The sequence below is a fragment of the Trichechus manatus genome, unplaced genomic scaffold (genome assembly GCF_000243295.1).
Source record: "Trichechus manatus latirostris isolate Lorelei unplaced genomic scaffold, TriManLat1.0 scaffold00008, whole genome shotgun sequence".
Classification (NCBI taxonomy): Eukaryota; Metazoa; Chordata; class Mammalia; order Sirenia; family Trichechidae; genus Trichechus; species Trichechus manatus.
Genome location: NW_004443944.1, coordinates 5740639 through 5752944, shown reverse-complemented (window position 1 = coordinate 5752944; position 12306 = coordinate 5740639).

Below are 12306 nucleotides of genomic sequence, written 5' to 3'. Positions count from 1 at the left end.
ATCTCAGGGTGATAGTCTCAGGGAGTCCTCTAGTCTCAACTGGTCCAGTAAGTCTGGACTTTTTAAGATTTGAGTTCTGTTCCACATTTTTCTCCCCTTCTGTCAGGCTCCATCTGTCGCGGCCTTGATCAGAACGGTCAGTGGTGGTAGCCGGGCACCATTTAGTCCTTCTGATCTCAGGGTATCAGGACTCATTTTTTAAAGAGAGCTCCAAGGGCAGCCTGAAGACACCGCTTCATATTTGGCTGCGTTAGTGGATGTGGTTGAACTCTGGCTACCTCCTTTGTGAGCTCGTGTGAGAGTTTGTTTGCTAAATGGTAATGATGCAGATTTTACATGGCTACCCCTAGCAACAGCAACCGTGACCAGCTGGTGATTGCAAGCAGTCAGGCTATATAGATCAGTATTATTCATTGCACCCATAATAAACAGAGTCCACTCTTGGCCCTACCATACAGTTACCTGTTACAAAGCCACACCATTGACAGCTTCCTTTTTAACTCCGTGTGGCTCGCTTGGGACTTCTTTATTGTTTCTATATTAACCAGTTGCCATCAAGTCGATTCAGGCTCATGGCGGCCACACGTGTGTGAGAACAGAACTGGGCTACATAGGGTTTTCAGTGGCTGTCACCTTTCAGAAACAGATGGCCAGGCCTTTCTTCTGAGGTGCCTTTGGGTGAGTTTGAACCACCAGCCTTTTGGTTAGTAGCCCAGCGCTTAGCCCTCTGCACCACCCAGGGACTCCTGTTTTTACATTACAGCCTAAAAAACTACACAAAGCTTGTCTTTTCTTTTAATAATGGTGTTGTTAAAAAAAAAAAAAAACACCCATACATATATGTGGTTAAGCACTCAGCTGCTAACTGAAAGGTTGGTGGTTCGAACCTACCCAGCGGCTCCACAGGAGAAACACCTGGCAACCTGCTCCTGTAAAGGCCACAGCCTAGAAAACCCTATGGGGCAGTTCTGCTCTGTCACATGGGGTCACTATGGTGAGAATGGAGTTGACAGCAGTGGGGTTATCGGACTCCAGGCATCATCACAGCACAAGTCAGTACAGGCCCGAGGAGGAAATCAATCTTCTGAGAGAGGGGAGGACGATCTTTGTGAGACCTTCTCCACAGCACGAATAAGAAGGTCTTCACTGCACTTTCCAGTTTCTGTTCTTCTTGTCGTGAGCTGTCATTGAGTCAGCCCGACTCACAGCGACACCATGCGCAAGGGAACACAATGCTGCCCAGCCCTGCGCCATCCCCACGATCACTGGGGATCGTACCTTTGTGATCCGCAGGGTTTTCATTGGCTGATTTATAGAAGAGATCACCAGGCCTTTCTTCCTAGTCCATCTTAGTCTGGAAGCTCTGCTGATGTCTGCTCAGCATGATAGCAACACGGAGTCCTCCACCAACGGACAGGTGGTGGCTGCCCGTGAGGTGCATTGGCCGGGAAGTGCCGTGAGTCAGGGGCCAAAATGACCGCCACTAAGCACAACAGAGATCACCTCCCAGTGCCCGAGGTGAAGGTCAGGCCTCTCTAGTAAGGTAATGAGTCTCCACCAGCTAGCATTTTACTGAGGGCTCACCAAGCACTTTACTTGCCTTCTTCCACTGAGTCCTCCCCAAACGCAAGAAGCAGAAACTAAGAAACGAAGGCACAGACTGGAAGACAGACAAAACCAGCCTCTGGGGCACAGGAGCTGGCCTGGCGCTCTTCGCAGGGCCACGGTGTTCTCTCTCCTGTTGAACAGAAGCAATGTCACAGACATCCACATCAGACCCGAACCCCCCAAATAATCAAACATCGCCCCTCCTGGCTAACTGGACTGACGGCTGCTCCCTACCGATCACAGCTTCAGCCTTGCCCTGTGGTTCCTTGCTGTCAAGTCGGCTCTCACTCATGATGACCCCATGCACCGTGGGATCAGACCACTGTGCTCCATAGGATTTTCACTGGCTGATTTTCAGAAGTAGATCTCCAGGCCTTTCTTCCTAGTCTGTCTTAGTCTGGAAGCTCTGCTGAAGCCTGTCCATCATGGTTGACCCTGCTGGTATTTGAACTACTGGTGGCACAGCTTCCTGCCGCATAGCAGCCTCCAAGCCACCGCCCCAGGAAGACAGACTGACTGGCGGGGAGGGGTGGAGCCTTCCTCTAGTCTCCTTATATACCCAATGGTAGAAGTACCCCGCGTCCTGGCAGCATCAGGTCCAGAGCAAAGCCCCTTGTCCTTAACCCTCCCCCAAATCACCTACCGCAGCCCAAATCCCATCCGAAGTCCTTTCAAACTGACCCCCACCCCCGGTATGCGGTCTCCCTCGCTGCAGTGATGATAAACCAGGTGTCCCACAACAGGTGTGTTCCCAGTGGTCTCTGGCTGGAGGGGACAGACAGCAGCGTCAGGAGCTCGCCCAGCTCCCACACCTGGTGAGTCACCGAGCCGCTACGGGCAGCTTGTGGCTCAGGCAGGCAGCACCCCCATCCGGTTCCCGCGCCCCCACTGCCCTAGACAGGGTAATAGCCAAAGCACGTGTTCCTGTTCCCCAGCGTCAAAAGGCAGAGCCGACGGCCACAATTTGGATTTCATGAGAACACTGCATTTACTTTACATATTTTAACTGCTGGTTTGTGTTTTTCCCCAGCTCAGAAAGCAAAGTCGTGACAATCACTTGAGAATCCGTGGCCCGAAGCTTTCCCGGGAGTGGGGGCAGGAAAATGGAAATAGAGAAACCAAACTCCTTTGAAATGCCCGTGCACAGCTGCCCTGCCCCACGCTCCCTCCTCCCCCCGCCTCCCTCCCTCCAGCCCTGCCCCCCACCCCCTGCTGCCAAGGTTAGGTGGCAGGGGATTCATCTTCTCTTCTGATGCCATGGCCAGGGGAGGCCACATGATTTGTATTCTAGGAGGACCTAGGGGGCGGCTGACGATCAAAAAGACAGTTTGGGGGTGGGGACTCTAAGCTGCGTTCACAGAGCAAGCACGGTTTTTGGTTGATCAATGAAAATAGCATAGTCTTCTAACCATGCTTTTACTTACAGTTTGCATAATCTTTTTTTTTTTGGAATTATTTTTATTTGTTTGAGTTGGCTGGGGGAGAGGCAGATAGAGATGATGGGCTGGGGGTCCACACCCCGGCAGGGCCACTGGAGACTCTGTCTTGCTTTGCTTTGTCTCCTGGCTGGCTAAGAAGGGGCTGGAGGCTGCTGTCTTTTGTATCTGGGTCCCCAGTGCTTGGCCAGTGTGTTCCTCCACAAACATCTGCTCCACGAGTGAAGTTCACTCCATGGAAGGTCACCAGAACTTAGGGAGAAGAGGGGTCTGCATAGTTTACGAGCGCGCGTGCACGCGCACACACACACGAGTGTACACCATCCCAGCCCCTCCCCAGTGCATTGGAAATGATCTGCGAGGACCCTACAAACTCTCCCCACAGTGAAGACCACGCTGACTTGTTGCCTCATCAAACATTTACAGCGTAGTTCCTCTGCCTCACACTGCTGAGAGGGAACAATGAGGTAAATACCCGTCCTTACCCCTGAGGAGCGTGGAATCTAATTATCTTCCAGAGATCCTTAGGGGAACTGCTTAATAAATCAATACGAATGATTTGTAATTAGAATATGAATTATTTGTATGCAAATGTGGCCTTCTGGGTGCTTGGGGACAAGTCCTAACGGGGAAAGATTCTGTTCCCCCACCCCGCCCCCTCAAATTCTTAATTACATTATTTCGTTTACTTATCAAACATTTATTGGGCGCTGTTTAGGCGCCAGGTGCTGAGATGGGGACCAGGAATCCAGCCCCTGGTAGCTCACTGGGAGGAGAGATGAGAACAGGCCTGAGGAAGTCTAATCAAAAGACAGCAGTGAAGACCCAGGGTGTCTGGGTCGGTGGGGAGAGATTCTTCAGGGAGAGCAGGCGAAAGCATCACTCTTCTCCCACAGCCCCCCAAGACCTCCCAACATCCACTTAGGTCATTGAGACCCTTGACAGAGGAAGTGGACCCCTATTGTCTTGCCCCAGACTGGAAGGGCCTCCTCTTTGGGCAAGGGTTGGGCCACACGCCTGCATCCCTTTTTGCAGAGGTATGGGGTTCATTAGACTCTGTGACCTCACTGCCTGGTAGTTCTGAGCTGCTGGTTCCGCGTGGAAGTCAGTTCTGAAACGCCAACCCCTGTTGACCCTGGCTCCTTGCATACCTTACGGGGAAATGCCATTCATTCATTCCTTCTCTCATTTCTTTCCTCACTCATCCAGCTGCTGTTTAGTAAGCCCTTGTCATGCTTGTGGACAAGAGCTTCGGTTTTCTCAGTCTTGGGTTTCATGGGACAGAAGATGAAGGTCAGGGCCACTCACGTTGGGGAGTCTAGCTGGTCCTTCAACGTACAGTGAACCACTAATACTGCCCCATCCCCAAAGGAAAACTGTTGGGTGTAGGCACTTGGTGAGGGGGAGTAGGGAGAAGCCCATTTCCCCTGAGAATCAGGAACATGGGGTGCCTTCCCAAAGGTGTGCATCCTGAATTCCTACTACCTGGGTAACCTTAAACTGACAATTGTAAGTTACCCTGGCGAGTGCCCACACCCCCCTTACTTGGCAGAAGGAAAGGTGGAAGAGCCACCGTCACCCAGATGTGACAGAGCTCACAAGGCTGCAACAATGGTTTTTATCCGCCATGCTCTTCTAGAACCTTGCCACTTCCCCATCACAAGGTAGAGTCTCTGTCTCTTCTTGGACCTGGACAGGCCTCTGTGATGGCCTCGAAGACTAGAATGTGGCGGAAATGATACTGCACATTTCTGGGGCTAGGATGGTTACTGGTAGGAGTAGCATCAGAACCTGTCTAACTTCAGGGGGCATAAAGCGAATCAAGATCAGCCCAAGGCTGATCTCTATGAGGTGGGGGTCAGACATACCTCCATTCTCCAACTTTTTTTACCAATTCTGACACCAGATGTCCCTCCCACGGCACTCTCTACTCCTCTGCTGCATTCGATAATCCCTTGCAATGGCCACAGAACTCACAGATCATTTGGTTGTTAGGTACCATCGAGTTGGTTCCAACTCATAGCAACCCTGTGTACAACAGAACGAAACACTGCCCAGTCCTGCACCATCCTCACAGTCACTGTTATGCTTGAGACCGTTGTTGCTGCCACTGTGTCAGTCCATCTCCCTGAGGGTCTTCGTCTTCTTCACTGACCCTCTACCAAGCATGATGTCCTTCAGACCATACTTAAACAGTTAACTAACAGGGTACAACTCTGGATCGGAATCAATAGGCTGCAACTCAGGATCAGGAATTCTGGAAGGCTCCTCTGAAGTAGAAAGCACATCCTCCCTTCTTCAGTATAGGACGGCTCTTTCAGCTTCTCTAGGCTGTGCAAGCAAGCAGGCTTGCCATGCATGCCCCCTCTCAGCCCCCTCAGGACAGGCTCGTTTCTCTTGCCCCCTGAAGACGGGGCTCCTCTTGGACCCCTGAGGACAAGCCTCTCTGCCTTAGGCCTCCCTGCCGCTGGCCTCGCCCCCGCTAACTGGCCATAGTTATAGCAGCTCTAGCGCTTTGTTCAGCTCGCTTAGCGGCACTCCTAATAGCAGATTTCTGCTGTCACCACTGACTCTGCCACAGGGTCACTTCCAGGCATCTCTCAGTCTTCAGTGTGACATCCCTTGACCCATGTTACAGCTCTTTAAGAGCTGCTTCATCTCTCTCTCTCTGCTTTTTCTCTCTTCTTGCCTTTCTTACCTTTTCCTCTTTCTGCTTCCTTCTTCTACCTGCCACTCTCTGTGGCCCTGGCTGCATAGATAAGCAAGCTTCTGGTCAATTTCAAGGTATGGCCCTCCCACCAGGGGGCCACAAACTGACCAATCCCCTCTCGAGTAGGCCACAGATACTTCATTTGCATAGTCTATTGACCAGTCCCTGCAAGGTGCATACCAATCACAGGGCAGGCTGTAGCCCAGGGCCAGATAAAAAGTATCAAACCTCAGATTGTTTACAACTTACTCGGGAAATGTCAATCAACCTGGACAAAAGTAACAAACCCTCTGGGGCAGAAAACTAGGGCAAAGGCAACTCCTCAGGGCTTAGGGGAAAAATCTCTCAAGCTGTTTTTCCAAAGAACCAACACAAAAGGCCATATAGAGGAACTCATTTCACTACACACCTCACACGCTGTGTCTCTTAAAGACATGAGCTTGGAACCCGGAGCTGCCACATAGGAAATCCTGCTACCTGAAGAGTCCATGCAGGAAAGAGCCCATGAACAAACACATAGCCTGAGAAAAAGTGACCAAGAGCGCCAGATGTTCCAGCTCCCAGCTAACTGATCCTCCAAGGCCAGAGGCCAATTGCGCACACCAGAGAGCTTTCTGGTGACTCCAGCCCCAGTCCCCTTTGACCACCTGAGAGACCCTAAGTGAGAACTGCCCAGCTGAGCCCAGTCGACACCCAAATGTATGAGAGATAATAATGAAAAATGATTGTTTATGCCTGAAGCTACAAAGTTTTAGTGTGATTTTTGTTGTTGTTAGGTGCTGTCAAGTCAGTTCCAACTCATAGTGACCCCATGTACAACAGAATGAAACACTGCCCAGTCCTGCGCCATCCTAACAATCATTGTTATGCTTGAGCCCATTGTTGCAGCCACTGTGTCAATCCATCTCGTTGAGGGTCTTCCTCTTTTTTGCTGACCCTCTACTTTACCAAGCATGATGTCCCTCTCCAGGGACTGATCCCTCCTGATAACATGTCCAAAGTATGTGAGACGTAGTCTCGCCATCCTGGCTTCTGAGGAGCACTCTGGTTGTACTTCTTGCAAGACAGATTTGTTCGTTCTTTTGGCAGTCCATGGTATATTCAATATTCTTCGTAAACACCACAATTCAAAGGCATCAATTTTTTTTTTATCTAGCTTTCACGTGCATATGAGGCTATTGAAAACACTTTGGCTTGGGTCAGGTCCTCCTTAGTCTTCAAGGCGACATCTTTGCTTTTCAAGACCTTAAAGAGGTTTTTTTGCAACAGATTTGCCGAATGCAATGCGTCGTTTAATTTCTTGACTGCTGCTTCCATGGGTGTTGAGTGTGGATCCAAGTAAAATGAAATCCTTGACAACTTCAGTCTTTTCTCCGTTTATCATGATGTTGCTTATTGGTCCAGTTGTGAGGATTTTTATCTTTTTTATGTTTTAGTCTAATCCATACTGAAGGCTGTAGTCTTTGATCTTCATCAGTAAGTGCTTCAAGTCCTCCTCACTTTCAGCAAGCGAGGTTGTGTCATCTGCATAATGCAGATTGTTAATGAGTCTTCCTCCAATCTTGATGCCCTGTTCTTCTTCATATAGTCCAGCTTCTTGGATTATTAGCTCAGCATGAAGACTGAACAAAAACCAAAAACCAAACCCATTGTCGTCGAGTCAATTCCAAGCAGCCCTACAGGACAGAGTAGAACTGCCTATATGGTTTCCAAGGAGCACCTGGTGGATTTGAGCTGCCAGCCTTTTGGTTAGTAGCCGTAGCTCTTAAACACTACGCCACCAGGGTTTCCAAAGATTGAATAGGTATGGTGAAAGGATACAACCCTGATGCACACCTTTCCTGACTTTAAGCCACACAGTATCCCCTTGCTCTGTTTGAACGACTGCCTTTTGGTCTATGTACCAGTTCCTCATGAGCACAATTAAGTGTTCTGGAATTCCCATTCTTCGCAATGTTATCCATAATTTGTTATGATCCACACAGTCGAATGCCTTTGCGTAGTCAATAAAACACAGGTAAACATCTTTCTGGCATCCTCTGCTTTCAGCCAGGATCCATCTGACATTAGCAATGATTGGTTACATGGTAATAGATAACTAGAACACCACGCCTCAAAGAAGTCCCCCAGAGAAGGTCAAAGACCATAAAACACACAAGGAAACAAGACACCCTGAGTGAGAGCTAACAGAGACCACAGCATCAGCACTGCCCACACTTCAGATACTATAAAACAAGCATGTCTAATTCGTTTAAAGGAATGAAAGAGGGCATGGCAGTTATGAAGCTGTTGTCTCTCAGCTCCACGCCAACCTTTCTACATACTGCTGTGCGCTGCCAGGGCTGACATTCTGTGTACCTCATTTCTCCTCAGTCAGCAGGGTTCCCGTTAGATCCCATTGGTAGAGGCACTTGCGGAAGCCCAGAAAGCAGGAAGGGAGAAGGGACTAGCGCCTTCCTGACTGCTTCTTGTTCCTGTCGGTGACCTCAGCAATGACCCTTCACCCTGACAGCAGCAGTTGTTCTGGTCTCTACCTTTTTTTTCCTGGCAATCCCAGAAGCAGTCTCATTGAGGTATCCTGCACTGGCTAGTCAGTGCTCCCTCCCCAGAGAACTGTGTCTCAGCTCCATGAGGCCCCTCCTCTGAGAGGTCTGCTAGCCCCCTACACCTTCCCTGTGCTCCCCCACACAGGGAATGGGAGCTGCTTCTTGCAGTTACTACTTTCATGATACCTCAGTGTCTTCCTCTTTTTGCTTTTACAGTTCTCTGTTAGTGCTTAACCATTTCCTTATATTAAATTTTCTCTGTTAGGACAGTCTACAGGAACCATGGCCTCATCTACTCCGAGACCAGAAGAACTAGATGGTGCCCGGCTACCACTACCAACCAATCTAATCAAGGCCACAATAGATGGATCCTGACAGAATGGGAGAAAAATGTGGAACAGAACCTCAAATTCCTAAAAAAACAAACAAGCAAACAAAAACAGACCTACTAAACTGGTTGAGACTGGAGGACTCCCTGAGACTATTGCCCTGAGATACTTTTCAAACCTTGAACTGAAACTAACCCCTGAGGTCCTTGTAGCTAAATAGCAAATTGTCTCAAAACGTAATGAATGTCACCTGTAAGTACTGTGCTCCTTTAAAAAATCACCTATATGAGACCAAACGGTCAACAATTATTTTAAAACAAAGGTGAGAAGGTCAGAAGGCAGGGAAACCAGCTTAATGGAAATGGAACAACCAGAACGGAAATAATGAGAATGTTCGCACATTGTGAAGAAGGTAACCAATGTCACTGAACAACTTGTGCAGAAATTGTTGAATGGAAATTAAGGTTGAATGGTGACAATCTGCTGTGTAAACCACCAAAAACACAATAAAATATTATTCAAAAAAAAAAAAAAAAAAACCTCTGTTAAAAAATCTGGACCAGAACATCAAATTCCTATGGAAACCAGACTTACTGGATCCGTTGAGACTGGGAGAATCCCCAAATCTATGATCCTGAAATAATCTTTAATCCTTGAATAACAACTATCCCACGAAGTCATCTGTAAACAAAACATCAGTTTAGTTCAATTAATAAAGAATGTTGGCCTGGAACATTTCGCTCTTTTAAAGAATGATCTATCTGTGATCAAATTGACCACACTAACTCCAAAGCACGGATGAGAACTTGAAGGGACAGAGAGAGTAAAAGTTACTGGTGGTGAAACAATATGGGTAGAGAGAATGAGAACGGTGACGGATGTGAAGAATGTCACCAATGGCCTTGGTTCCATCCACTGTACATGTGAAAATTGTTGAATGAGTGGATGTTTTGTTGTGTATATTTTCACCAAATAAACTATTGTCTCTGTTAAAAGAATTGGTGTGGTTTCTGCTTTGCTGACTGATAGAATTCTTGGTACCAAGAGTGGTTCAAAGAAACAGGTCCTCAAGAAGGGACTCTGGGTATATATATTTGACCACAAAAAACGAAATAAATAGACAGATAGGATTCTGGGATTGATTTGGTCACACCCTCCCGCCTGAATGCAGTGCCAACATGATATGGAAAACAAGCAGTGGTGACTGGGTGGACTCGGACCGGTTCCTCAGAGCCGATTGTGCACTTCTCTTTGCCTCTGTGTTCAGTGACGCCCCCTTGGCAGCTTATAATCAGTCATGGTGGGCGTAGCTGCACTGCAGAAATCTTAAAAGAAAAGGAAAAACCTACAGATCAGAGTTCTTTCTCTCCAGAGAGCAGTTGATCATACACTGCTGGATACTAGCAATCTATGTCATGTGGTGGTATCACTACTAATTACATTATCACTTGAAGAGCCTTGGAGAGCCGAGCGGCTGCTGCACTTACGGTAGTGATGATGGCTACAAGGACTGTGGGGTGGGATAGCTGCTTCTGAGTTCACTAGAGCAATCACGGAAAGAAAAGTACACGTTCAGGTCTTCAAACTCTCAGCTTAAGCCACAGTCAGAGAACCAGAGAGCTTCTATGGAGGCCGTAAAATAATCTCTCATTTCTTGTAGCTGTAGGTTTTCAACCTTGCTGAAAGTCATACCCAAAGTTAATCAGGTGGTGTATTATTTTTCTAGAACTGACATAACAAAGCATCACAAACGGGGTGGCTTAAAACAAAACAAAAAGTTATTCTCTCATAGTTTCGGAGGCTGAACCAAATCCATTGCCATCGAGTTGATTACGACTCATAGCGACCCTATAGGACAGAAGAGAACTGCCCCATAGGGTTTCCAAGGAGCAGCGGGTGGATTTCAACTGCCAATCTTTTGGTTAGCAGCCTGAGCTCTTAACCACTGCACCACCAGGGCTCCCTCTGGAGGCTACAAGTCCAAACTTAAAGTGTCGGCAGGACAATGTTGTCTCTGAAGGCTTTAGGGGAGTATCCTTCCTTACCTCTTCCAGCTTCTGATGGTCCCAAGCATTCCTTGGCTTACGTGTGCATCACTCCAATCTCTGCCTTTGTCCTCATGTGCTCTTCTTCCCTCTGCATGTGTATGTGTTCTTTTTTTATAAGGACGTCAGTCATATTGGATTAGGGCCCACCCCACTCCAGTATGACCTCACATTAACTAATTACATCTGCAAAGACCTTATTTCCAAATCAGGTCACATTCACAGGTACCAAGGGTTAAGACTTGAACATATCTTTTGGGAGGACTCAATTCAACCCATAACGGGTGTGTGACAGAATTACAACATAAATAGAATTCATAGATTCGCCACAATCTCAGCCAGTACATTTCATTGTCTACTTTGTCTGGCTGAGAGATTACTAGAAACACAAATCAGTCCTAACTCATGGGCAGTGGCCTGTAGTTTGGCTGGATGACCAGGAACAGAGAGAGCAGAACTGAATGATAGGTGACAAGGAGGTCTGGGGAGGAGGTATCTGAATACCTCTGAGAATGGGCACATGGTGAAGATGTTCGTGTCCCATGTGAATGCCCATCCAAGGGCGCCCCACCCACTGCCATAGAGATGCTCTCACAATCAAGTGAACAAGGTGACACTCCCTTAATGTCAGTCGGTCTTTTTTCCCAGCTGTGCCACTGCTGGCTTGATGGCTTATTTACAAAGTGACCATGGTGGCAGGTGTAGAGACTCTGCATGGGATCAAGAACATGGATTTCTCCTCCCCCAGCTGACGTGGTTGCCACCAACAACAGAGACCAACACTAAATCTCTGACATGGCACCATTCCCCAGTGGGCAAGGCTTAGAATCAATGTTTAAAAACCTATAAAAGCGCTGCAGGGAGATCGGAACTCTTACGCACTGCTGGTGGGAATGCAAAATGATACGAGCATTTTGGAAAATGATATGGCGCTTCCTTAGAAAGCTAGAAATAGAAATACCATACAATCCAGCAATCCCACTCCTAGGAATATATCCCAGACAAAGAAGAGCCATCACACGAATAGACATATGCACACCCATGTTCATTGCAGCATTGTTCACAATAGCAAAAAGATGGAAACAACCTCGATGCCCACCAACAGAAGAATTGATAAACTATGGTACATACATACAATGGAGTATTATGCAATGATAAAGAACAATGATGAATCTGTGAAGCATCTCATAATATGGATGAAACTGGAGGACATTACGCTGAGTGAAATAAGTCAATCACAAAAGGACAAATATTGTATGAGACCTCTACTGTAAAAACTCAAGAAAAAGTTTACTCACAAAAGGAAACAATCTTTGCTGGTTATGAGGGATGGGAGAGATGGGGGGGATACTAAATAGACAATAGATAAGTGGTAACTTTGGTGAAGGATAAGAGAGTACACAATACTGGGGAAGCGAGCACAGCTTGTACAAGGAAAGGTTATGGAAGCTCCATAGACACATCCAAACTCCCTGAGGGACTGAATTGCTGGGCAGAGGGCTGTGGGGACCATGGTCTTGGGGAACTTCTAGCTCAACTGGCATAACACAGTTTACAAAGACAATGTTCTACATTCTACCTTGGTGAGTAGTGCCTGGGGTCTTAAAAGCCTGTGAGAGGCCATCTAAGATA